Source organism: Nomascus leucogenys, chromosome 16 (genome assembly GCF_006542625.1).
Source record: "Nomascus leucogenys isolate Asia chromosome 16, Asia_NLE_v1, whole genome shotgun sequence".
NCBI lineage: Eukaryota > Metazoa > Chordata > Mammalia > Primates > Hylobatidae > Nomascus > Nomascus leucogenys.
The window spans coordinates 80,135,102-80,162,414 of NC_044396.1; the positions used below are offsets into that span (position 1 = coordinate 80,135,102).

The 27,313-nt window shown below is 42.7% G+C and overlaps 1 long non-coding RNA gene across 2 annotated transcripts in view; it reads left to right on the top strand.

Moving 5' to 3' along the window:
* The window catches only part of LOC100579768, a 309,638-nt gene that overhangs the window by 266,388 nt on the left and 15,937 nt on the right, over positions 1 to 27,313 (top strand). The window contains exon 6 of one of the 2 annotated variants that reach the window (XR_004026205.1): positions 12,452 to 12,564. The exons of the other annotated variant lie outside the window; for it this stretch is intronic. This is a non-coding gene — a long non-coding RNA (uncharacterized LOC100579768). The remainder of the gene's footprint in view (positions 1 to 12,451; positions 12,565 to 27,313) is intronic. 2 annotated transcript variants of the gene reach the window in all.

Sequence of the window (27,313 nt, forward strand, 5' to 3'; positions counted from 1 at the left end):
GATCTCGGCATTAAATCTCCGCCACAGCGTGTGCAGGGCCTTGCCATTTGCAGAACACTTCCCGAGCCTTGGCTTATCCTGACAGCTGCGAGAGGTTACCCTGTTTGTGAGTGAGGAAAAGAAAGGCTCACATGGTGGTATCACTGGCCTAGCTTTCAATCCAAACACTAGTCTCACCATGGATACCAGAAGGTCTTCTGTCAAATTGATCAAAAGCTGATTGTGTGGGGTGTAAGCCAACCCTGAGATCAAATTAGGGGGAGAGGCTGGACCCTTCTTCAGGAGCTGGGGCTCCTCTCTGCAAATACTATAGAACATCAGTGCCACTGAATGAATGGAGGTGGTTACCTGACCAGCTTTCCTACTCAACATGGAGCTCTGTCTATCTCATCTCTCTCAATTCTTCAGTGCATAACCCAGTTCCTAGCTTGTGATGGATCCTTCCTAGGGATGTATTGGATAAATTAATGAATAGTGATTCTACCTAACCAATTAAATCACTGGGAGTTTGAAACTCTTGTCCAACATCAGTTTTATTTCACGTCTTATTATAAAGCAGTATATACCTCTTCCAGAAAAAGCGAAAAACCCTTATATCACTTAGATGTAACTAATTAAACAAACTGATGTGTGTGTGTGTGTGTGTGTGTGTGTGTATGTGTATAGTTGTATGGTGGTATATACATTAGTTTGTAAGTAGCTCTTTTACTAAATACATGATAAATACACTTTAATATCAACATGTGCATTTCTACTACATCACCATTTGATTGCTTGGAGACCAGCCTTCACCGTTGTTCAGACCTAAGTGGCAAAACCCTTTGAATTTTTCTAAGTGTCTAGGGCAGACATTTAGGAAATGAATTCAACTTTGGCACTATTATAAACAGTGTTGGCATGAATATTCCCAAAGCTAAATCTTTGTGAATATGTTTTCCTACTTCATTAGGACATATTCCCATAAACTAGAATGGCTGAAACAAGGGCTGGTTAGGCTATTGAGGTTGCGGAGTTCCCTTTCAAAAAGTGGGGACCAGTGTCTCCTTCCACCCCCCGCATGAGAGACGACCATGTCCTCGAGCCCTCCACAGCAGGGCTTCAGGGTGGATTTACCTTTCCAGCCTCATCTGTTTGGCACTCGGTATTGCACCAGACGCATGGCTGTTCTCAGGCCATCATCCCTTCTTTAGAGGGTCTCCCTCACTGCTTACTGTGTAGTGAGTGCCCTTTTGTTCCTCCTTCCAGCCCTTGCTTTGTGCAACACACATCTCAGATTATTGAATCATGATTTGTATTGTTTGGAGATGAGCCCAAGTGAGTCAGTTCCCTGTTGTGTCCTGGTGGCCAGCACATATTTTATCATGGATAGAAGCAATGGCTTACGTCCGAAAGACCTGGATTTACAATGACTCTGCTTCTTTTCTCACCTGAGTCGTGGCTTTTTCATGTGAGAACCCCCTTTGTACAATTATGATAAGGTTTGAATGAGATATGGCAGGGAAAGGCTCAGTACGCAGCTCAACATAGGTGAATGCTCAGTCGTTGTTGCCCAGGCTCAATGGCTGGGCAGGGCAGCTGACCATGTGCTGGACACTGTTTACATGTTTTATGTCAGGGGTGGTCAAACTACGCCTCATGGGCCAAATCTGTCCCCACCACTGTATTTGTACAATCCAAGTGTGAATAATGGTTTTCACATTTTTTAATGGTAGTGAAGGAAATCAAGAGAAGAAGAATATTTTGTGATATGTGAAAATTACATGAAATGAAAATGGAAATTTCAATGTCCATAAATAACATTTTATTAAACATAGCAGACCCTTTTTCTTAACGTATCGCCTATGGCTGCATTATGCTACAATGGCAGAGATGACAAGGGGCAGTAAGGACAGCTGCCCTACAATGCCCAGGATATTGAGTATCTGGCACTTTATAGGAAAAGTTTGCTGACCCCTGGGTTATATGTGTAAGCTCATCCAATCCCACATAGTGTTGGCAGTTATCATACCATCCCCATTTTACACATGGGGAAGTGAGGTGCAAAGAGGTTCAGAAACTACCTGAAGCCACATGTAGCATGGAAGTGGTAGAGTTGGGGTCTGGTTCCTAGAGCTGGGACTCTTCATCGTTCAGCCATAGGGTAAGTCATTGGTCTTTGCAGGTGAGGAATTGTGAGGCAGGAAAAGAGAAAGTCATGCACTAATGTATGGTAGAATAAGAATTTAGAGGCTGGGCGTGGTGGCTCATGCCTGTAATCCCAGCACTTTGGGAGGCCAAGGCAGGAGGATCACTTGAGGTCAGGAATCAAGACCATCCTGGCTAACATGGTGAAACCCCGTCTCTACTAAAAATACAAAAAATTATATTGTATTTTATATACAATATAATACAGGTGCATGGCTGCATGCGCCTGTAGTCCCAGCTGCTGGGGAGGCTGAGGCAGGAGAATGAGGTGAACCTGGGAGGCGGAGCTTGCAGTGAGCCAAGATCACACCACTGCACTCCAGCCTAGGCGACAGAGCGAGACTCCGCCAAAAAGAAAGAATTTAGAACCAGGTTTGTTACTCTCAAAGTTCTTGGTCTTGCTCTCATGATGAGCTCCTTCCACCACCCTAGTCCCCTAGGATCACCTGCTTAACGCAGGGCCAGACACACAGAAGCATTCAAGATATCCCTATAAATGCAGCCACTTGATAGCAATGTCAGGACTAAATGTGGTTATGTACTTCCTACTAAACATAAGCTTAATAAATGTTTGTGGAATAAACAAATGAATCTGATGAATAGTTCCTGGACTCTCAGAGTTTAAACTCTGGGAACAGGGCACGGACTCCTGAGAAAAGCAGACAACTCCTCAACCTTCTCGTGGGAGGGAAGGAGACCTTCTTTCCTGAACAACAATTATGCTTCCCAGGTGGCATGGGGTCCTTAGGCCACAATGCCAAACACTTTTGCAGTTAAACTTCCAATGAAGGAAAACTGGTCTGTCTTCTCTGCCCGTTACAATTGTCTTTACTCTTTTTGATTCTGAATGTTTCTTTTTCTTTAAACAGCTTTGTTAAGATATAATTTACATACCATATAATTTACCAATTTTAGAATATTTTCCTCACCTCAAAAGAAAGTCTGTACCCTTTAGATATCACCTCCCAATCTCCCTTCTATCCCCAGTGCTAGGCAACCACTTTTTTTTTTTTTTTTTTTTTTTTGAGATGGAGTCTCTCTCTGTCACCCAGCCTGGAGTGCAGTGGCGTGATCTGCAATCTCCACCTCCCAGGTTCAAGTGATTCTTCTGCGTCAGCCTCCCAAGTAGCTGGGAGTACAGGTGTGAGTCACCACATCCGGCCAATTTTTGTATTTTTAGTAGAGACGGGGATTCGCCATGTTAGCCAGGCTGGTCTCAAACTCCTGACCTCAGATGATCTGCCCCTTTTGGCCTCCAAAATGCTGGGATTATAGGCGTGAGCCACCGCGCCTGGCCATGGATTTGCCTATTGTAGATGTTTCACATAAATGGAACCACAGAATATATTGCATTTTGTGAGCAACTTCTTTCACTTAGCATAACGTTTTCAAGGTTCATCTAGGTTACAACACATACTTCATTCTTTTTTATGCCCAAAATATATTCCATTGTATGAATATATTCCATTGTATGAATATATGCCCCATTTTATTTATTCATTCATTAGTTGATGGACACTGGGTTGTTTCTTTGGGGGTGGGGCTGTTATGATTTATTCTGCTCTGAAGGTTCATACACGACTTCGTATGGATGTATGTTTTCATTTGTCTTGGGCATGTATATACCTAGGAGTGGAATTGCTGGGTCATATGGTAACTCTACGTATAACCTTTTCAGCAACTGCTAAACTCTTTTCCAAAGTGTCTACCCTGTTTTACATTCCCGCTAGAAGCTGCTCGTTCTTGCTCATTATTCGTGTTTCTCTTTAAACACAGAATGTGCGACTCCATTCATATGACAGTGCTAGAAGTCAGTACAGTGGTTTTCTCTGGGACGATGGCAGAGGAAACTATGAAGGGCACAGGAACACCTTCTGGGAGAGGGAGATGTTCCCTGTCTTGCTGGTTTGGTGCATTTGAATACTTGCATTTGTCAAAACTCATCAAACTGTTTATTTACGAATTGAGCATTTCACTGTACGTGACTTATGCCCGATTTAAGAAAAAATGTACAAATGAAAAAACATAGAAAGAGAAGAAAAAGCAAAATGTCTGTATTTTAATTATCACATGACCTGACTGGCTGCTTATCTTACTCACCTTCCCATGGACACAGGGCCAGTGCCTAGCAGGCAAGGCCACATGCAAGAAAAGCTCTTAATTGATGTGATTAACTACGTCTCAATAGGGAGCCTCGTTAACAACAGGGGAGTGAAAAGGAGGCTATTTTTCACTCTCCCAACTAGCGGATGCCTGGAAGGGGTGATGGGGGCACTTGGAGGGCTGCTCCCTGCGGTGCAGGGGAAGACAGGACAGCTGCTTTTTCCTTTGGCATTAAGATAATTTTAAAAAATTATTTTCTCTCAATTGCTACAAAACCTGCTCTTCTTTTTCAACTATGAGGAGGAGGAAACCAACTTAATTTTTGTTTAGTGTGTTTCCGAAGGCCACATTATCTACCAGAACACAACATTTCATAGGATACTCTTTAACCCTTCCTAAACGCATCTGTTCAGAGGAGCAGGCAACAACAGGAAACAAACAAAAAAGAAGTGAAGGGTTTCCTCTTTCCCCCTTAGAATGTGGAAAGAAATGTATGGATTGACATAAATTCACAGAAGGTGAGAACTGGGCAAGCAAACACATTATCCATGTTCTTAAAAAGGCAAAATTATATAAATTTTGATAAAATTTCAAAAATAGGATCATGTCATTTGTAGGCTAGAAAAAATATGTATTTGCTAGTAAAAATATGGACGTATAAAAACATCATTACTTGGGAGAGGATGTGGTTATATGTGTATTTTTTTTCTTATTGCTAATCTGTGATTTTTTTTTTTTCCAATAACCACTGGTTGCTTGTGAATTAAATTGTTGGGAAATTACTTGGGTTGTTATCTCTGATTCGAGAGATCAGTTTCCTCAGGCTCCCCCTTTCTAGAACAGGCTTCCTTCTCCCATCCCTCCTATGTTTAAAGCTAGGGAACTTTCAGGCAACACTGCATGGGGCACTGAACGTGAACTTGGTGGTTAGCTGGGTCAGGGTTTGATCTTACAGTATCCGGGGCAAGTCACAGATCTTTTCTGTGTGTTGGTTTCCTCACTGGAAGAAAGGGACAGATAATGCTCTCCCCAGTGGATTAATGTGAGACATACGTAGGAAATCCCTAGCACAGTACTTGGCCTTTTGAATTAGTTTCCTGTTTCTTTCCAACCTACCCCTTTATCCTGGTCTTTCCTGGCACCGTGAAAACCAGCACTCAGCAGTACAGTTTGATGACTTCTTATTGCTAGGTTTCACCTCTAATCGTTGCAGATGCTTAAATACACACACAGGCCAGGCACAGTGGCTCGAGCCTATAATCCCAGCACTTTGGGAGTCTGAGGTGGGAGGATCACTTTAGGTCAGAAGTTCAAGATCATCTTGGCCAACATGTTAAAACCGCATCTCTACCAAAACTACAAAAATTAGCCAGGTGTGGTGGAGGACGCCTACAGTTCTAGCTACTCTGGAGGCTGAGACACAAGAATTGCTTGAACTCGGGAAGTGGAGATTGCAGTGAGCTGAGATTGCACCACTACACTCCGGCCTGGGCAACAGAGTGAGACTCTGTCTCAAAAAATAAATGAATAAATTTTGAGATTTATGTGTGTGCCAGACACACACACACATATGTACACATGCAACTTTTGTGTGTGTGGCTCAAGCCAGGCAGAGAAAGACAAATACCAGATGATCTCACTCATATGTGAAATCTAAAAAAGTTGATCTCAAAGAAGTAGAAAGGAGCCTGGTGGTTATCAGAGTCTGGGGAGGGGTTGGGAAGATACTGGCCAAAGGATATAAAAGTTCATTTAGATAGGAGGAATAAGTTCAAGAAGTCGATTTTGACTATAGTTAATAATGTGTTGTATTCATGAACAATGCTAAGAGAGTGGATGTAAAGTGTTCTTACCACAAAAAGGATAACTAGATGAGGTAATGCATATGTTAATTAGCTAGATTTAGTAATCCCATAATGTATCCACTGTGTCCTTCAAAACCTCATGTTGTAAATAGTAAATACATACAATTTTATCTGTGAATTAAAACAAAATAAGATTAAAGAAAATCTCCATCCCCACAGATGAGTTAAGACCGCTCACTGATGGAGCTAGTATGTATTACTAACCAAAGCTAGAACTCATTGCCACGAACATCTGGGTGACAACGCTATTGATAGTCCTTCCTGCAGTACCTGTCCCTGGCAGAGACACCTTCAGTCTTCAGGCTGGGTGCCCAATGATATGCTAGAAATATTAACTCCTCCTGCAAATCACCAGAGGGGGTGCAGTCCCAGACTAAGTTTGAGTATTGTTTTCCGGGTCTGGAGGAGGGGCTCAGCAGAGAGCGATTCATGGTTTTGCAAAATGTGTTTACTCTGGTGGAACGTGTGGGCTCACGTGGGCAGAAACACATTTGCACACATGCAAAACGTAAGCCATGCACCGTCATCTTTTCACCCTTGTTTGGTCACCTTTGTAACCCTCTTTCCTCCTCCCTAATTGCCTCCCTCAGCCCATTTCCTCAGCCTCTTTTTATGGCAGTGGTTTTCAAACCTCAGTTTGCAAATGATCATCTGGGAGACGTGCTATAATGGAGATTCCTGGGTTCCCCCAACAGATTTTCTAATTCAGTGGGTCTAGGGTGGGGCCCTGACTGCAAATGACATTTTTACCGAACATCTGAGATAGTCCCATTTGACCAGTTAAGTGCTATAAACAGAATGTCTGGGACTTCTTGATACTTCAAAGACCCACAAACAACCTTGAGAACAAACATGTAAAATTCTTAGCTGAAAAACATGAAAACAAAAATGCAAAATAGAAATAGTTATACTGTATGTTTTATAGAACTTTATGTCAACTTTATGTTAAGTTTGCCTCAACTTTCACAGTTACATAGGAATTATTTTTTAATGAAGGATATGAGTGCAATTAATGTATTTGATACAATGTGTGTGAGGCCTACAAAAGCCTTATAAAAGCTGTAACCCCATAGACCCCACTCTGAGAAATATGCCCCTAGATGATTTCTTGCTTGTAGCATTTTAGATCTGGAAGACCCCTTAGAAATGTCCTTCTTCAATACCTAGATTTTACTATCAGAGAAACAGAGGCCTACAGGGGGAGGGACTTGCCCAAGTTTGCACAGCAAGTTCCTGAAGAGGCCAGACTAGAGTGAAGCATTTACAATTTACGTGCAAGTGCATGCGTGTGCAAGGGCTGGTTACATCCCTCTCAGCAGTCTCTTCTTTTTTATTTTTATTTTTTTGAGACACAATTTCACTCTGTCTCCCAGGCTGGAGTGCAGTGGTGCGATCTCAGCTCACTGCAATCTGTGCTTCCCGGGTTCAAGTGATTCTCATGCCTCAGCCTCCAGAGTAGCTGGGATTACAGGCACACGCCCCCAAGCCTGGCTAATTTTTGTATCATTAATAGAGACAGGGTTTTGCCATGTTGGCCAGGCTGGTCTTGAACTCCTGACCGCAAGCGATCCACCCACCTCGATCTTCCAAAATGCTGGGGTTGCAGGTGTGAGCCACCACGCCCAGCCAGAAGTCTCTTCTTCATTTCTCTTTCACTCTGGCTGTTTTTTTCCCTTTGGTCCCTATGTTCTCAGGCCAGTCTGAAACCTGGCCCTGAATCCTGAGGGTAAGGGGAGAAAGGTTAGTGGGGGGATCTCAAGGTTGAAATCAATAGGCATAGTATCTGTCAAGACCAGTCTTCAGCTTACGTCCCTGTAGGGGGAAAGAGAGAGGAAATGCACCAAGGGGAGAAGAAGTGCTGAGTCATGTCACTTCAAGCAGACACATGAAAAACTGGCTAACTTCTCAGCGGCCCACTGAGTTCCGACAACATGCTGGACATTGTGCACACTAAATTAAGCTGACGGAGTCCTCGCCCTGTGGAACCTTTCATTCATCCACCTACTCATTTCACTAATATTTGCTGAGCTCACTTCACTAATATTTGCCCCACACTGTCAACAAGGCAGATATGGAGCTTAGAACCTAGTCTGTGAGACAGGCAACAACAGATGACAGATCCATAAACAAGGCATTTCAGTTAAGATATTTCAGATAGTGACAATTACTATGAAGAAAATAGAAGAAGATAATGAGAAGGAAAGTGGCTGGGTGCAGAGCATGCCATTTGAAAATAAGTTCTTGCTAGTTGAATTGATTAATAGTAAATTCCATGTGACTGAAAGGGGATATACTTAGGCCATTTATCGTTTCTGACTCTGTCCTCCACAGGGTAAGACTGAACTTTCTTGCCCATTGTGAGCAATTCTGGCCAAGGAGTAGTGACCAGAATTGACATGTCATTTCTGTCCTTCATGTCGGAATTCTAGTGAGAAACCCTCCAGAGGTCACTCTCACTTCTGGCCTGCTGCTGATCAGTGCTGTGTGTAGAGGCTGCCATGTTGGCTTGGTCTGGATGATGCTGAGATTGTGCATGATCTCAGGCTGACCTGTGATGAACATGCAGCTGAAAAAAGAAATTAATGTTTGTTGCTTTAAGCCACTAAAATTTGGAAAGACATGTTAGTGCAGCATAACAGCGTCACTTCTGACTAATGCTAATACAACCTGCAAGGCAAAATAAGTTTGAACTGTCATTCCGGATCCATTGGTAGGGGCTTTCTTGGCCCTGAATGGGAAACAACTCTGAGGTCCCAACTGGGCCCTGTAGGAAAGTGGGCTCTAATGAATTGGTGTTGACCACCGTGCCTGTAGGTGGGAGATGGCAGCTGTGGTACCACATGCCTGTCTTCCTGCTTTAACTTTCACAGGAGGTTCTTAACTAACTGGATCTTTTTCTAGTCTGTCCTGAGCATCTATCCACACAAATGACGCTCATCAGCTGCACTGCTTTATGGGGTCTTTGCTCGTCTCTTTTCTAGTGCAGATTCTTATCATTGGGTTTTAAGGTTCTCAAAATTCTGACCCTAACACACCCTCCCTCAGGGGACTACTTGCTGGCCACTGAGCGTGCAATAATACCCCTTCCCTGCTCTAGGCCTTGATCACTGAATGCTATCCTCTCACCCCCCTGCTTTCACATCTACCTGTCCAGTGGGTATCCTTTAAATCTGGCTCTCAGAGGACTTTCCTTTGCAGCCACAGTAACCCTGCTGTCCTGAACCCAGACCACACAATGCCCATACTCGATTAATCTTTGACAATCTTGTTTTATCTTATACTTCGTTGCTGCATGGTTATCTAACAATCCTCATGTTGAAGTCTCGACTCCCTAACTAGGTTATACACACTCAAGGAATGGCCTGGGTTTTGTAATTTCTCACCACAATGTCTTGGTGATAACAGGCACTTGAGAAATAAGTTTTTAAAGAGTTGATTGGATTGGCGATGTGGGGCTAGAGAGTAGAAGGGGAAAACTGACGTGGAGTTATCTAGTGGGCATTGTCCAGCCCATTCTGCCTGTCCCGTCTCCCAGGCCAGTCCTTCCTTCCACAGCTGGCACAGTCCTCGTGTGATGTCCCCTTCCTGAACTGGTTAGACTTCTAATCAAAAGGTCTATATTGGAGCAGCTCAGTATAAGCCATTGCAGTGGGAAACTCAGAAAAGGAACACACAGGATGTCTTGGCAGGATAAGACTAGGCAGCGATTCGACTTTAGGGGAAAGGGGAGGCTTCCCAGGGGAAAGGATGTTTGGGCTCTTCCCAGAAGGAGGTGTGGGGACTAACCCAACAGAGGGGCCAGAGTTATGCTCTGTGGAGATCCCAACCCAGGCCTGGGCTGGAGAACTGGAGTTAGGGGCGAGCTGGAGCAACCTGTGACCAGCGACCAGGGACGGGGCTGGAGGAGTGATGTGGGACCTCCCTGCTTGCGGGAAGTAGCTTGACCTTATCCTTAGCCCTGAGGGATGCCCCAGAGGGGTTTTAAGGGTGGAAGAGACTGATCATACTGTCTTCATGCCGTTGTTTCATTTTCTGCCTTTCCTCTCCTGACTCTGCTCTTATTTTCCTATTCTTGGACTAACATACTTTGTGTTTTTTTTTTTGGTTATCTTATTTGAAAATCAATATAACCACATCTATAAAAACAATTTTAAAGAATGCCCAAACCCCAGAGCCATTATCTCACCCAATTACAACTCTTGCCTTCATGTCTGCTTGGCCTCTTGCCCCCTGTTCCTGCTGTGCGTGCATACATTTTATAGAGCTGTGTCCTCAGTGGACGTGAGATTTTTTTTTTCTCGTTTGCAGTTTTTTACACAAACATTTTCATTTGTTGTTCCTGTTTTTCCTTCTTTCCCAGAAGGCTTTAGGCTCCCACTCTCCTCTCCCTGACTTTCTCTCTGTCCCATCTACCGCTCCACCTCTCAGGCCTGCCTATGTGAAAGAGTTCTCTTTCTATGCAGAAAACCCACTTCAACAAGATGTGGGTGCTCTTACACAGACCTCACATGAGGAAAATAGCACATCAGTGAACTTGGGGTCCCTGGGAGTCACAGTGATGTTCACCAGAAAATCAGACAATGGTAATGTACCTCCCCCATCAGGTTGCCAAAAATTAGAATAGGTTTTGTGTTTTTTGTTGTTTGTTTGAGACAGAGTCTTGCTCTGTCACCAGGCTGGAGTGCAGTGGCGCGATCTCAGCTCACTGCAACCTCCGACTTCCTGGTTCAAGCGATTCTCCTGCCTCAGCCTCCTGAGAAGCTGGGATTACAGGCACATGCCACCACACCCAGCTAATTTTTGTATATTTAAATAGAAACAGGGTTTCACCATGTTGGCGAGGATGGTCTTGATCTCCTGACCTCGTGATCCACCCGTCTCGGCCTCTCAAAGTGTTGGGATTACAGGCGTGAGCCACCACCCAGCCGGTTTTGGGGTTTATTTTAAGAATGTGTCAGAGCCTGGCATATGCCTCCATTGCCGGTGACAGCATAATTTGTTCTTTTGGAGTAACAATTTGTCAAGAGGCATCAAAGCCTTAGTTTGACCTTGTATCCCTATTTGGGAAGTTTATTTAGAAGATAGTTTCCAGAAAACAAGAAAGCTGTGTGCCGAAGGGGGTTCTTGCAGCCTATTGCACTTAGGGGCAAAATTAGAAACAAAGCGGACTCCAGGGATACATGGTCCTTCTGTTTCACGGAATCTTTCCCAGACATCTGAAGGGTCATCATGGGGAAGAGGCAGCACCTTAAGGAGAGCAGTGACAATCTGTGATGTGACAATTACATAAGGCATTGCGTCCTTCCTGAGATTACAGAAAACCTGTATAGAAAGAGGCTAGCTGTTCATTGGAAAATGAAGGTTTTGCCTACTTGGAATAATAAGAGCATGACAGCTTCTTTTTTTCTTTTTTCTTCTCATCTCTTCTCTTTTTTATAACTTGTCTTATTCAGTTAAACTTCAGTCATTACCTTAGAATAAAGTAAAAGGGAATATGTATATTGAATGTGTAAGGCCCATGTTCCACTAGGAATGATGTCACGAAAGGACAGCCTGACCCTCGCTGCTGTATCAGGCATGAGCACAGCACACACTGCTGCACGCAGGGGTCAGAGCAGGAGATGCTCCTGGGTATCATGATCTTGCTTTTTGTCCCTTATGGTCATGTCTCATTTCAACTGCACCATAATCATGCTGGGTGGGTAATGTAAATCCCCATTTTACAGAAGAGAGATCTGGGTCCTTAGGGCTCCTGGCAGTTACCATCCAGGAAGCCCCTGCTACGTTCCAAGCTTAGAATCTCCCCACACTATCTCCTTGGATGGTCACATAACCACTCTGCAGAGCCACTCTTCAAACCTGCTCTTCACGATGGGGAAACTGAGGCACTGTGATTTTTCCAAAGAGCTGTAGCCAGTAAGGATCAAGGCAGCATTCACGCCTGGGTTCTCTGACTGTAAATCTGGCTGTGTTTTTTTCTTTTGAATTTTATTATGAATGCCTTCTTTGTTCATTGTCATTTTCATCATCATTGATCTCTACCAGGCCCCTTACCCCCGGCCACTTGCCTCCTCTATTGCAAGAGGAGATGAGGAGACAAGTGTGGAATTTTTATTCTCATTCCCTTCCCTCCTCCATAGGCAGCCACTCCAGTGTGCTTGCTGCAGGCCCTGCATGAGGGCCTGCATGAGGATCCTCCCTGTCTTGTTCGGATTGGGTATCTGTTTTTAATTTAGACAAATGGGATTCTGCTATAGATCTCAATCTGGTTTTTTTGCTTACTCAACACTCTTTTTCAGAGCCAGTCTTGGTGCTCTGTGTTCACCTGGTTCATCTGAGGGGCTGCATCTACCCTGCCCTTGCCATAGATCCTGCCCTGTTTGCTTCTCCTGTTGCTGCTAGTGGACATGAGGTAACCACAGCCTAGTTCTGTGATGAGCTCTTCACACCTGTACCCATATGGACTGTGGGAGAGTTTCTCTGATATGGACCGTGATGTGGGTGAGTCATAGCACACACTCACACTTAATTTCACAAGTACTGCCAGATTGTGTTCCAGAATGACTGTACCAATTTACACTTCCACAGGCAGTGCTCAAGATTTCTGTTTCCCTCTGTCCTTGCCAGCACCTGGTATTGGCCGATGCATCAGAAAGGATGCATTTGACAGCTCAACCACATCAGAGCACTTGATTAGCATCCCTGTGATGGCCCTTTCTGCTGTAGACATCACTTTGTCATAACAGCGTTTTGAGCAGGAAGAAGCATCAGGCAGGAAAAAAGGGGCCTTTTTACTGTGACTCCCTATCTTCTGTTAGGGAAGAAAATTTTCCCCAGAAATCCCCAGTAGACTTCCCCTATGTCTCAATGGCCAAATTAGTCCAGGTAAGCTCCCAGCCAGTCCTTGACAGAGATAACAAGATTGTCATGGCTGTTTCAAGCCAGGGCCAATTCTTCCCCCTGCCTTGGACTTCTTTTGAGCACATTGCTATCTCCCTTATCCCTGAATAGAACTGGGAATATTTTAATAAAGAAGAAGAAAGCAGTGGCTGATCAGTAACTTGGCAGCCAACAGAGTCTTCTAAATCAGAGTTCCTCATTTGCCAATTTTTTGCATGCGTGCTGCCTCTTCTATACAAGGGATCTTCCCCCACATCTGTTTGATTTGCAGAGAATTTCAGAAGTGGCGAGTCACTCATACATGTCCATTGCTTTGGGGATTAGATCCATCCAGCTCATTTTGGAAACGGCAATTCTTTTTGCCAGGCAGACATGAGACCCATTTCCACACCAGCTGCTCCAGCTGAGGTTCCCATGCAGGTTCTGTGTGACAAAAATCAATAGAAAGATTCAAAGGGCAGAGCACCAAAGTTCCTGCCCTGCACCATGATGTCAAAGCCGAATGCCTGCTGAGGACAGGTGGGGATGAATACCTGTCGGAGAGTATCACTTCTGCAAGCAGCAACTTCCCCTTCCTGTCAGCCACGTGGATGCCATAGTAACCTTGTGTTTCTGGCTAGCTCAAGAAATTAATTTATAGGATGGGTACAGCAGGTCATGCCTGTAATCCCAGAACTTTTGGAGGCTGAGGCGGGAGGATCACTTGAGGCCAGGAGATTAATACCACCCTAGGCAACTAAGGAGACCCCCATCTCTATAAAAATTAAAAAAAAAAAAAAGCAGTTTTGGTGGCACATGCCTGTGGTCCCAGCTAATTAGGAGGCTGAGGTGGGAGGATCTCTTGAGCCCAGGAGGTCAAGGCTACAGTGAGCTATGATCATGCCATTGCTCTCCAGCCTGAGAGACAGATTTGAGACTCTGTCTCTAAATAAATAAATAAATAAATACATAAATAAATAAAAATAAAATAAATGGAAACCTTATAGTTATAATTTGTTGAGCACTTATCTTTGCCAGGTGGCCTGGGAAGCATTTTATTTCTACAATCTCATAGATATCTCTTGGCAGCCCTCTGAGAGCATTGATATATTATTGCTACATCACAGGCTCCTATAGAATCCTGATTCTGACAATTATCAGCCATGTGGCCTTAGGAAAGTCACTTCAATTTTTTGTACCTTAGCTTTCTCATTTCTACATGAAGAATGATAATAGTATATTGCACCTGCTCACAGAGTTAATAAACGTAAATTGCCTAGAATGGCACTTGATACTTATTAGCTACTATCGTTGCCATTTTTTAAAATGAAGAAATCGAGAGGTTCAGAGGGGTCAATTTACCAAAAGTTAGTTATAAGTAGCAGGGCCATGATTTGAATCCAAAAGCTTCTGGCTCCGAAGCTGGGCTTTTATCCAAGGGAACATCACCATTACTCCCCTCATCAGTAGAATCCATTTTCAGGTGAAGACTCAGTGACAAAGACCACAAAGACATAGTGTAATTCTTCTAAGACATGACTGGATCATTTCTGGAAGGTGGCTGGGGACATGGATACTGGGCCATAGAACAAGCATGCATGGGATGGAAAAGACAAAAGACAACAGCCCTCAATTCCTAATTTGACCACTCAACCTTGCAGAGCCTCCACCTCCTTATTTTTAAAATCAGGATTTCATTATAGTTCCTCCCAGTAAGGATTTGAAAAGTGCCTTATAAGCTGACCATCTCCAGGGTTCCTTATTCCAAAATTAGGATTTTATATGTCACTTTATATTGTGTGTCTCATCTCAATTTCCACTTACACTGACTAAAAGTCTAAGAGTCATTTTCCCCCAACTCCATTTTAGTCACTGCGAGGCTCAGGAAACCAGAATTTCAGAATCTTCTGGAAGAGATGTTTCCTTTCTTAACCAAGCTAAATGGACTGGAGGCAGGCACCGCTGGTGTTTTTAGAAGGTTGGTTAACCACAGTGCTTAGAGGCTTGGGGAAAAATAAATCAGGTAGCTTTCTGTCTCACGAGACATTCCCTTATCACATTTGTCCACTTGAGCACTTTTATTTTATTTTACTTTATTTTATTTTATTTTTATTTTTATTTTTATTATTTTTATTTTTTTGACAGAGTCTTACTCTTGCCCAGGTTGGAGTACAGTGGTGCAATCTCGACTCACTGCAACCTCCACCTCCTGGGTTCCGGCAATTCTCCTGCCTCAGCCTCCTAAGTAGCTGGGATTACAGTTGTGCGCCACCATGCCTAGCTAATTTTTGTATTTTTAGTAGAGATGGGGTTTCACCATGTTGACCAGGCTGATCTCGAACTCCTGACCTCAAGTGATCTGCCCGTCTCGGCCTCCCAAAGTGCTGGATTACGGGCGTGAACCGCCACACCCGGCCCACCTGAGCATTTTTAGATGTAGACCTGGTGATGGGTCTGAGGGGCCACATGTTCGGTCTGAATGGGGATCGCAAGCCCAGTGATGTGGCTTTAAGCAAAAAGGATGGCTTCAAGGTCTAGATTTCCTTGGCAGGACGTTTTAACCTAAACCTGCATAACTAGTAACTCGAAGATCTTTTAGTTTTATTGTTTTTTAATTTAACTGACCCCTTTCTCCCTCCATCCCTTCATTCCTCCCTCCCTTCCTTTCGACACAGGTCACCCGATATAGAATCACACACCTGGGAGATGGCGCCAGCCAGTGAGGCTCAAATTTGAACCACGCACAAATCTCCAGGGGTACTTGTTAAATGCAGACTTTTGACCAATTTTTCGGTGTGGGGCTGAGCGTCTACTCTAGCAATGAGCTCTCAGGCAGTACTGATACCGTTGGTCCACGCACCAACCCACTTCAACTTGTGAGGAAGGGTCTGGTACCCTCCCTAGTCCTCCTCACACAGGCAATTGCAGATACTGTCTAGAATACCAGATTGATTTTGCACACATTTAACCTTCCTGACCATCCTGGGAGGTGTGAGAATAACAACAATTTTTTTTCTTTTTTTTTTTTTTTAAGATGAGAAAACTGCTACTCAGAGATGCTAAAAATAACTCAGCACAGCTGATAAGTAGCAAAGATGAAAGTCCAAGTGCAGAGGCAGTGCCGAGTCTCTGCAGTCTTCTCCAAGAACTGATGGATGAATGTGGCCCTCCTGGGTTGGAAGGTGTCCTTGTGCTAGTCATGAACGGGACAGAAAGCAAGTGCCATTTTCTCTTCTCTTCCCCTCTTTATCTCTGAGATCTTAACTTGGCTGCTTCTTTTCAGAAGACAGTGATGCACTGTACTCAGGTGGTAGCCCCAGCAGTAACATTGATGCAGAGAAAATGGAATACTTTTTCCAAGAGACCAGAAGACACATGAAGCTAGAAAAAGGAGCCCAGAAAACTGCCACATTTTACCCTTATAGAAAGGCATATCCCGGCCGGGCACAGTGGCTCACGCCTGTAATCCCAGCACTTTGGGAGGCCAAGGTGGGCGGATCACAAGGTCAGGAGTTCGAGACCAGCCTGGCCAATATGGTGATACCCTATCTCTACTAAAAATAAAAAAAATAAAAATAAAAAAATATTAGTGGGGTGTGGTGGTGCATGCCTATAATCCCAGCTACTTGGGAGGCTGAGACGGGAGAATTGCTTGAACCTGGGAGGCAGAGGTTGCAGTGAGCCGAGATCGTGCCACAGCATTCCAGCCTGGATGATAGAGTGAGACTGTCTCAAAAAAAAAAAAAAAAAAAAAAAAAAGGCATATCCCCCTCTTCCTTCCCGCTCATTTCTCCCATAACACATAATGCTTTTTATAGTGATTTGGTCACTGCTGAGCTATCTTCATTTAATGTGGTTTTGACAGAATAGTTGGTCAGAAAATTTTATTTTCAATTAAAATAACTTGTTGAACTGCCTCGGTTTTGAAAGGATTCCGTTAGGATGGCTAATTATATAGCAGTTGCTACAAGGAGATATTTGCACTCAATTTCAGCTCTTAGGTAATTCAAATCAAATGCTTGAGATTTTCCTCCCTGGAGCTGTGTGCAACCATCTTCCTCTCACACTGCAGGCTTCCCATGAGTTATTTTTAGAAACCCAAATTTAAGCAGCAATTTTGGCAGAGCCATTTCTAGTCTAGTGGAGTAAACCATATGTACTGATAAATGCAGCCAAAGAGTTAGTTTCTTTAAAAAGTAACAAAACCATCTCTCTCCATTCATGGGGGTTAAATGTTTACAAACTGCAAACTATCCGTTGTACTATTATATTCATTTGTGAACTCTAGCTGAAGTGAGAGATCATGGATATTACTTTAAAATTACAAAAGATGTGTCCTTTTGCAAACTGTTGTCATAATACTCCTTTTTTTTTAAGATGGCAGGCCTTGGCAGAATTGACTGGAGACTCTGTTTTGGCCTTTGGATTTCCTGTGAAACATGGAGATCCCTTTCTTTATTTTCCTACTCTGCTCTGATTTCTTCACTCACCAGAGCACTTGTAATATATCTCATCATGCTTATAAGCAGGAAACCTCCTCCTTCCATGTTAGAACATATTCTTGTGGGCAGGGGCTGGGTTTTTTTACCTTCTTCATGCCTGGCACATAATAGATGCTCAAATAATGAGTGAATAGATCGATGAATCATTAAAATTATATTTCTATTTTCTCCTTTTTTAAAAAAAATCTTTTATCACATAAATATTAAATGATTGCATTCATTTCGGAAAAATTAAAAACTTTCCACATAAGGCCAAAGTCCTTTTAGCTCACCCATCCTCAATCCTTGTTTCCTCATTAGTTCGGTGTAGGTCACGTTTGTTATCTTTTAGAGCACATTCCTGCAGACCATTCTAATTCATTTAAGTGTACACTGTAGCATGCACATATACACACTGAGTGCTATTGTGTACACCTCTGGTAGAGTATTTTGCAGTTTACCCCTTTTCATTCAGCAATATATTGAAGAGTGCTATCCATGGTAGCCACTCTATTCTTTTTAACTGCTGCATTGTTTTATTGCATCATGTGGATGTACCCACCTTTTATTTGGACCAAATACACAAATTATTTATCTGCTTTCCCATTCATTATACTTCCAGATCGCTTCTCATGTGTAAGTTGACAAACCTAGCCAGGTTCACTGCTATCTTTTGGTAGCTACAACACATTTTATCAAAATCAGCCACTTGCCTTAGAAATTATATCAAACCAGTAGACAGATTATGTAAAATTTGAAGGGTTGTCAGAGGGACCAGAGTTTCCTTTATCCTCACAGTCTAGAGAAGTACCCTGTGCTCTGGGAACCCCACAGAGTTGGATAGTGAGTGATGCTGACCACCACTCACTCTGTGTTGTGACACAGTGATCTGGTGTCTGCTCTGCCCACAGCCAGCTGGGTTTCCTTGAGCAGATCATTTCTTCTCCTGAGACGTTACTTCTCTTATCTGCAGAATGGACTCAGTGAGCAGCTTGAAGCTCTTATACTGAATAACTGGGCCCACACACTGCCACCAGGATTGACATAAAGAATGTCCTATTAGCTCGCCCTTCACTACATGTTGGGGTGGGGAAAGGCAATTCCTGATAAAGCTCTAAGCTCCAGCCCAGAGCTCTGAGCTGAGACAATGTCTCAAAGAGCCCATGAGTGGCAAGGAATGTATTGTCTTTAGATTTTCCTCCTCTTTCCTACTATTTTGCTATCCAATTAAAATGAATATATGTTTTTTTCTTTTGCTTAGGTTTATCTTTGTTCTAAGCAAGGTGGTATGATGATGGGAAAAAAGGTTGTGGACCCCTGAATTCTACTTCCAAACTTGTTTAATTCTAGCTGTGTGTTCTTAGGCAAGTCATTTACCTTCTCTGGGCTTCCGTCTATTGACATCACAATTCCAAATGAGCCAGGTATCCACTAAAATGACACTGAAAACTTGAAAACCACACTCACTTATGAGTGATTCATTTGGCATTTGTGAGCCTTGTCACCTGCAAATAGGTCATCTCATGAATTGATGAGGCATCCTCAGAGACCACCAGAGCCCATGAAACTTTCTTGTTTCACAGGAGAATTTGCAGCTGTCCTGGTCCCTGGTGACACATGCTAAGCCCTTCAGGGGCTTCCAAGAGAGGCCCAGAGAAGGTGCTGAGCTGCCATGATTCACAGGTGAAGTTTTCTCACCTAGGCCCTGAGGCTTTGTGGTGGATCCACGGCAAAGGGTATTCCCCTGCTTTGAGGCTGAGGACCACAGAGGTCACAGGATCTGATTCAGATGCCAGCGGGTTTCCCTAGGGGGCCCAATCAGGCTTTCCATGTAGGGCAAGAGTTATGGCCCCTTGCTGGGTGTTCCACATGGGTCAGCAGACTCAATGTGGTTCTGAAGGTGAAAGGTCAGTGTAAATGGGTGTGAAGCCACGTGGGAGGCATAGCCCAGCTAAGTGTCTGGGGCTTTAATTCTCCTAGTCCCGGAACTGTTTTTTGCCCCTACTGTGAGTTTCTGTTCCTGAACACCCCTTAGTTAAGTGTTCCCTGCTTGAGCAGGTTTCTACCAAAGGAGACCAAAGCCTGTGGTGCTTTTCCGCTGCTGAGCTCGCTGAGGGACTAACCCTCTCCTAGCATGTGCTTCCTAACCTGCTCGGTCTTCAGGGGGTGAAATGAGAATCTGCAATAGGTGTTCAATCCACATTTCTTTTATTTCCCCTTTCCTGTTTTATATGGAAAAAATAACTCATAATTTTATAAGCACTGAATCTATAACTGAGCTTCCAAAAACCCACCCTGGGCATTTTTTCACATTAACCAAGATAAACCAAAAAGGCAGTACCATGAATAGAGAAAATGTCATTAGGAAGGTGTACATGATAAATTAGTTTTTTGAAACAGGAATGGTGATCGTTTCCATTTATCAAGCCTCTCTGACGGTAAATTTTTCAGCAGCTGCCTTCCTCATTTTAATAAAATGCTTGCAGATCTGGTTTGCATTTTTGTAGATAAATGCAGAACAAGTCTCATTGATGCTCCCTGCATCTGGTCATCTTCCCAGCCATCAATACCATTTTCATTCACAGCCTGGAAACTTTAAGAAATGAGTCAACCTGACCTATGATTCACAGATACTTGATCTGAAATGCTTGGTGTGGGGTTGGTGGATGGGGTAGAAACAAAAATAAATTTCCTGACCCTAAAAGTCAGTTCAAGTGAACTAGAATGGGCAGAGAGGGGTCGTGGGGATGGTTCCTGCCCTTCAGGAGCTGCACTTCCAAGTCTGACTTAGGGTGATCACACATCCAGGGTTGCTGGTGGAGCTTCAGTTTATGCCTGTGGTCCCAGCCTCTTAAACAGTTAGCGTGCCTGTCCACGATTAGAAATGTCACAGGTTGGAAGATGTAGGGTTCTGAGGAGAATAGAGTGGCAGTTCTTAAAGGCCAGAGATAACATTTAATCATGTGTATCTCCAGTGCCTAGCCTTTTGTAAGGAATTAATATATAAATGCTTGCTGGGTAGGCGAGTGAGTGAGTAAGTGGTTTCTTAACCTCCCCTCCTTGTTCTCTAAATTATTTCTCATTTTTCTTTGCATGTTTGAAGCACCTGGTGACTCTACTGGGTTCTCAGTAAGTATATTTTGAATAAGCCAGAGGTTCAGAGATCAGTTTCTTACTTGCTTGTAAGCAACCCCATGCTATCTAGCTCTGTGACTTTGAGTGGGTTAGCCCAGATTAGTTAGAACTTAGTACTAAGAACAGTGGCTTCCAGGTAGTAAGTTCCTAAGAAATGGTAATGGAGGAGGTGGAGGTGGTGCTATTGTTATTAGCCATCTGGCTTTACTACCAGTTTTTGTCTTTTTCCCCCCTCACTGTAGGATTCGTAGACTATATATATATTTGAGACCTCATATATATTTTTAGAAGATAAGTCAAAAATATAAGAAATTGAAAAAATGAATAAAATAGTTATCCTAATCTTGTGCCCTTTGTAACATACTATCAATTATCATTATCAATGTGCTATACCCCATTTATGTCCGTTTATACAAGTGTTGACAGGATCTCACTTTGTTGCCCAGGCTGTCATGCAGTGGCGCAAACATGGCTCACTGCAGCCTCGACGTCCTGGGCTCAAGCAATTCTCCCACCTCAGCACCCCCCGAGTAGCTGGGACTGTAGGCACCAGCCACCACGCTTGGCTAGTTAGGGTTTTTCTGTTTTGTTTTGTTTTTGGGGTTTTTTCTTTTCTTTTTTTTTTTTTTTTACATAGTTGTTATCATAAGGTGATTTCCAATTTTTTTTTCCATTTACATTTTTCCACAAGCATTGTCCACGTTATTCCATAACCTTTTCAACTACCATTTTGAAATTTGCTTTTATCCATGTGGTTGCTTGTGATGAACTACAGGTTGCTGACTTTCTTCCCCTTCTGTAAATAAAGTTTTCTCCTAGTATGTCCTGTATCTCAAGAGGATCTCATCAGTGGAATCATTAGATCAAAGGATATGACTGTTGCTCAGCTGTCTGTGTGTATGTAAATTAATAGGCTATTTATTTGAGCAGTTGTAGGCTTACAAAAATATTGAGTCAAAAATATAGAGTTCCCATATATTCTCCTCTTCTCCCTCCATATCCCCTATTGTTCGCATCTTGAGTTAATATGGTACATTTGTTACAATTTATGAACCAATATTGATACATTAAGAGTTACTGGAGTCCATAGTTTACATTGGGCTTCACTCTTTGTGTTGTGTAGTTCTGTGGGTTTTGATAAATGCATAGTGTTATGTACCTACCATTATAATATCATACAAAGTAGTTTCACTGCCCTAAAATTCCCCTGTGCTTCCCCTATCTCTCCTCATTACTCCCTCTCTCCCCCTAACCCCTGGCAACCCACTAATCTCCATGGTTTTATCTTTTTCAGAATCACACAGTTGAAATCACATAGGATGTAGCCTTTTCTTTTTTTCTTTCCTTTTTTTCTTTGAGACGGAGTCTCACTCTGTCACCCAGGCTGGAGTGCAGTGGTGCAATCTCGGCTCACTGCAAGCTCCGCCTCCCGGGTTCAAGCAATTCTTCTGCCTCAGCCTCCCGAGTAGCTGGGACTACAGGCGCCCACCACCATGCCCGGCTAATTTTTTGTATTTTTAGTAGAGACAGGGTTTTCACCATGGTAGCCAGGATGGTTTCAATCTCCTGACCTCGTAATCTGCCCGCCTCGGCCTCCCAAGGATGTAGCCTTTTCAGACTGATTCTTTCACTTAGTAATATGCATTTAAGGTCCCTCCATGTCTTTTCATAGCTTAACACCTCATTCGTTTTTAGTGCTGAATAATATTTCTTTGTCTGGATGTACCACAGTTTATTTACCCTGTCACCTACTGAAAGGCATCTTGGTTGCTTCCAAGTTTTTGGCAATTGTGCATAAAGCTGCTATAAACATTTGTGTGTAGGTTTTTGTGTGGATGTAAGTTTTCAGCTTATTTGGGCAAATATCAAGGTGTTCTGTTGCTAGATCTTATGGTAAGAACATGTTTTGCTTTATAGAAAACTGCCAAATTGTCTTCCAAAGTGGCTATATCATTTTGCATTCCCACCAACAATGAGAGTCCCTGTTGCTCCATATCCTCCACCAGAATTTGGTATTCATGTTTTGGATTTCAGCATTCTAATAGGTGTGTAGTGGTATCTAATTGTTGTTTTAATTTGCATTTCCCTGATGACATATGTCTGTTTGCCATCTGTATACCTTCTTTGATGAGATGCCTGCTCAGGTCTTTTGCTCATGTTTTAACTGGGTTGCTCATTTCCCTATTCTTGAGTTTTAAGAGCTCTTTGTACACTTCGTATAAAATTCCTTTAAGTGACATGTCTTGCGCAAATATTTTCTCCCAGTCAATGGCTTGTCTTTTCATTCTCTTTATAGTGTCTTTGCAGATCAGAAGTTTTTAATTTTAATGGAGTCCAGCTCATCAATTAATTTTTTCATAGACTGTGCCTTTGGTGTTGTACCTAAAAAGTTATTGCCATACTCAAGGTCATCTAGGATTCTCTCCTTTGTTATCTTCTGAGAGTTTTATTGTTTTAAATTTACTTTTAGGTCTATGATGCATTTTGAGGTAATTTTTGTGAAGGGTTTAAGATCTATGTTTAGATTCTTTTTTTGCAAATGAATGTCTGGTTGTTTCAGCACCATTTGTTGAAAAAAATTATCTTTCCTCCATTGTAATGTCTTTGCTCCTTTGTCAAAGGTCAATTGACTATATATATGTGGGTCTGTTTCCAGGCTGTCTGTTCTGTTCCATTGATCTGCTTGTTTATTCCTTTGCCAATACCACGCCATCTTGATGACCGTAGCTTTATAGGAAGTGTTGGAGTGGAGTAGTGTCAGTCCTCCAGCTTGTGTGCTCTTTTCCTGCAGTATTGTGTCAGCTATTCTGGGTCTTCTGCCTTGCTATAAAAGAATCAGCTTGTAGATATCCACAAAATAACTTTCTGGGATTTTGACACACCACAGATTGTTTATTTATTCACTTATTGAAGGACATCTTAGTTGTTTCCAATTTTTGGCAACTACAAATAAAGGTGCTACAGACATTCGTACATAGGTTTTTGTGGGAACAGGAAACCTACTCATTTGGGTAGACACCAAGGAGCGCAATTATTGGATCACATGGTGAGACTATGTTTAGCTCATTAGGAAACTGCCATAGCTATATGTTTTTTGCATTTGTTCAGAGATTTTTTGTTACAATGTCACTAACATGATTAATCCTCAGAATAAACCTTTGGGTTGGGGGTTATTAGCCTTGCCTTCTGGCTAATGTTATTAAATGTTATGCTGAAGGAAACACTGAAGATTCCTAAGCCTCTAAGCTTTCTGAGTGTGAGATCCGCATCCCCTATCACTGCTCCTCTATGGCTTCCATGGCACCGTGAGTATAATAGCTGCTGAATTGGTGTCCACTACACACTGAATACCAATAATGGAAAAACCACTTCACCGTGCAGATGAAAACACAAAGGTCCCCAAACGAGAAATGAGATACTTCTGGCCAAACGGCATTTTACTAGTAACAGAACCAAGGCTAAAACTAAACTATTGTGCCTTGGAGATCTGTAGACCTGTATTTTGAGCCACCAGTCCTTGACTCACTACATTCAAGCAAGACAAGCTGGAAGATTCTTAAATCTGTAGTTAGTATTATATTGAACACCCCCCCTCACTTTCAGGCCTACCCACTACTGACTGCCATTACCAGATTGCCCAAAGATGCCCAAAGTGGTGTTCTAATCTGAGTACAAGGCCACTGTAGCTACAAAGTCTTGTAGGGTAACAAGTGATAATAGTAGTGACAACAATAATAAAAATAGCCAAGAATTATTGATTGCTTAGTATTGTCAGGGTCTTTGCATATGTTATTTCATTTTACACTCATAGCTGCCCCTTGGTTCAGCATCATTACTAGCCACAATTTAGAGATAAATAGATTGAGCTTTAGGGAGGTTAAGTAACTTGTTCGGGGTGCTACAACTTTCAGTGGTAAAGCCACACGTGTGTCCATCCATTCTCGACTCCACTTAGCAATGTATTACTTTACAGTTAAAATAATGAGATTTAGAGTTAGATGGACCTGCATTAGTATTCTGGAGCTGCCATATTGTCAGTCATGTGATCTTAACCTTGTGCCTTCTAGCTGCAATGTTCCCATCATGGGGTAGTAATATCCATGGCAGACGCTGTCTCTTGTTACCTCAAAACCATTGCCTCCCACTGTACAGAACATCAATATGTTCAAAGGGTTGGCAGGGGGCACCAAGTCTCAGGGAAGTCAGACTCTTATCCCAACCTGGTGAGATGAATCATGACTGGTTTAAACTAGATATGGTAATGGCAGGCAAGTTACCCAGTCTTGTTAGGAACAGTATGCTGAGGAGGGAGTCTCTTCTCCAATGAAAAGGCAAAGCCCCTTGCAGAGGAAGCTTATTACTCTTTTCCTTTCTTCCTCCCTAGATCTTGGACATGATACCTGGATGTGCAGCAGCCATCTTGTAATTATGAGGTGACAAGTCAATAGACTGAGATAGTGGAGCAGCAAAGATAGAAAAGGTCTGGATTTTTTATAGCATTGTTGAACTGTTCCATCAGCCTAAGACAGATGACTATCTCCAGACTTCTTGTTATGTACAACATGTCCTGTTGTTTAAGTCACTCTAACTTGGATTGTTTCTTATTTTCAGCTGAAATTATTTCTAATAGATATACAGATTTCTATTAGAAATAATTTCAGCTGAAAATAAGAAACAATCCAAGTTAGAGTGACTTAAACAACAGGACATGTGCCAAAGTTCCAGAGCAAGAGTTCCTGGGTTCTAATCTTGGCTCTGTGGTGTGACTTTAGACAAGTCACTTAGCTTCTCTGTGACTCACTTTTCTCATGTATAAAATGCTCAGTAACTGTGTATTGACTGTTGAATAAAGGATAATAGTGATACTGAATTCATATGATTGTTAGGATCATTGAATGACTAAACATTTTATAAAATGATTAGAACATTGCTTGGCACATTGTAATTGGCTGCAGATGTGCTTGTCAGAGTAAAATTAAAAGAAAAGTAGTCACTATTATAGGCTTGGGTTTGCATCTTGATCCCATCATTGGGCCACTTGTGGTATTTAAGCAGAACCTTGACCCTTTCACTACTGAGGCTCATAGAGCATGAAACTCCCCCTAAAATCTGTCTCAAAGCAGCCACAATGGTGGTTTCTTTTTGACAAAAAAAGGCTCCTTAGAGAACGTTGGCTTGCAAAGGAGAGGCTGTGACTACCAAGTCGTGTCAACAACTGAATGGCCGAAATACCCAAACTTGCCCATGCAAATGGGCTTGGGTCTCTCCTGGCAGCTCCCTTCGAAGGCTCTAGACTTATCTGTGAACTCTTTTTTTGAGAGGGTCTTTCCAACTAGTGATTTATTCTTTGACTCTCCTCATACCTTTCTTGCCAGAGAGTGAGAGTGAGAAGGAAGGGCTAATGCCTGAGCTCCTGCCCTTTCTATGCAGTGAGGGTCAAGATCCTCAGCTAGTGTTTGAGGGAACTGGTGTAACCTGGGTCTCTCATTTTCTACCATCGAAGTTGCCACCTCTGTCGAGGTCCCACTGTAATTTGGGCAGCCACTGAGCAATATTTTGAAATATACCTTGTTCATGGGTTTAAAGGATCAACTGGTAGGTGTGTCCATTAGCAAATCCTATGGAACAAATATCTGCTCTTTTTAGCCCCTACTTACCTTCTCCACCAAGGACAGTTCAGACAAATTGTCACCACCTTTAGCCTGATTTACTGCAGGAGCCTCCTAATCTATCTTCCTGTTTCTACTCTATCCTTTATACCCCCTTGGCAGCCAGGGGATCCTTTAAAAATGTGAACCAAAGCATGGGACTAAACCACTCAAAATCCTCCCATGGATCTCATCTCAGATTAAAATCCTAAGTGCCTTCTCTGTCCTTAGTGAACCCCAGGTGCACCCTTCCTCTGCCACTTTCCCCCCTTGTTTATCCTACTTTCCACACTGGCCTCCTTGCTGTGGGCCAGACATATCTGAGACCAGTGTGGCTTCAGGGCTTTTGCACATACTATTTTCCTTTTCTGGAACACTCTCCCTTGCACATCTGCCTGGCTCTCTGCTTAGATGTCAACTCTCAGAGAGGCCTTTTCTGACCACTCCCTCTAAAAGAGTTTCCCCCGCCCCTCATTTCCTATCATTATCTGTAGTACTGATGACTTGCGGATGTTATTACAAATTTGGTTATTTTTTGCATCCTCCAGCAAAATGTAAGCCAAGTGAAGAATGAGGTATTGTTTTGTTCATCAAGGAATCCACAGAAACCAGAACATTCTGTAGCAGGTGATCACTAAATACTTGTTAAACTACAAAAGGCCATTTTAGGTTAGAAATAAGGTACAGCTGACACAATTCTAAGCCTGATGTTTCTTATGAGCCTGCGAAATTGGCCCTGAAACCACTTCCCAGAAAGCTCTAGATATGTTCTCAATAATGGGAGCAATGCTGGACCAGTGTTTGAGGTTACAAAGTGAATACATGAAAGTGAAAATGAAGCTACATGTGACTGGATGAACCCTCTTGCATTTGTTTAAAAATCCTCTTCCTCATGATTAGTTCACACTCTCTTTTTCTCGCTTTGCTCCTAGGCACCAGACAAGTCATTCCAAATATGGGGTCTTGGTACCAGTCAGAACGAGGTTCCCATCTGTGGTGGTTTAAAAACAAAATGACC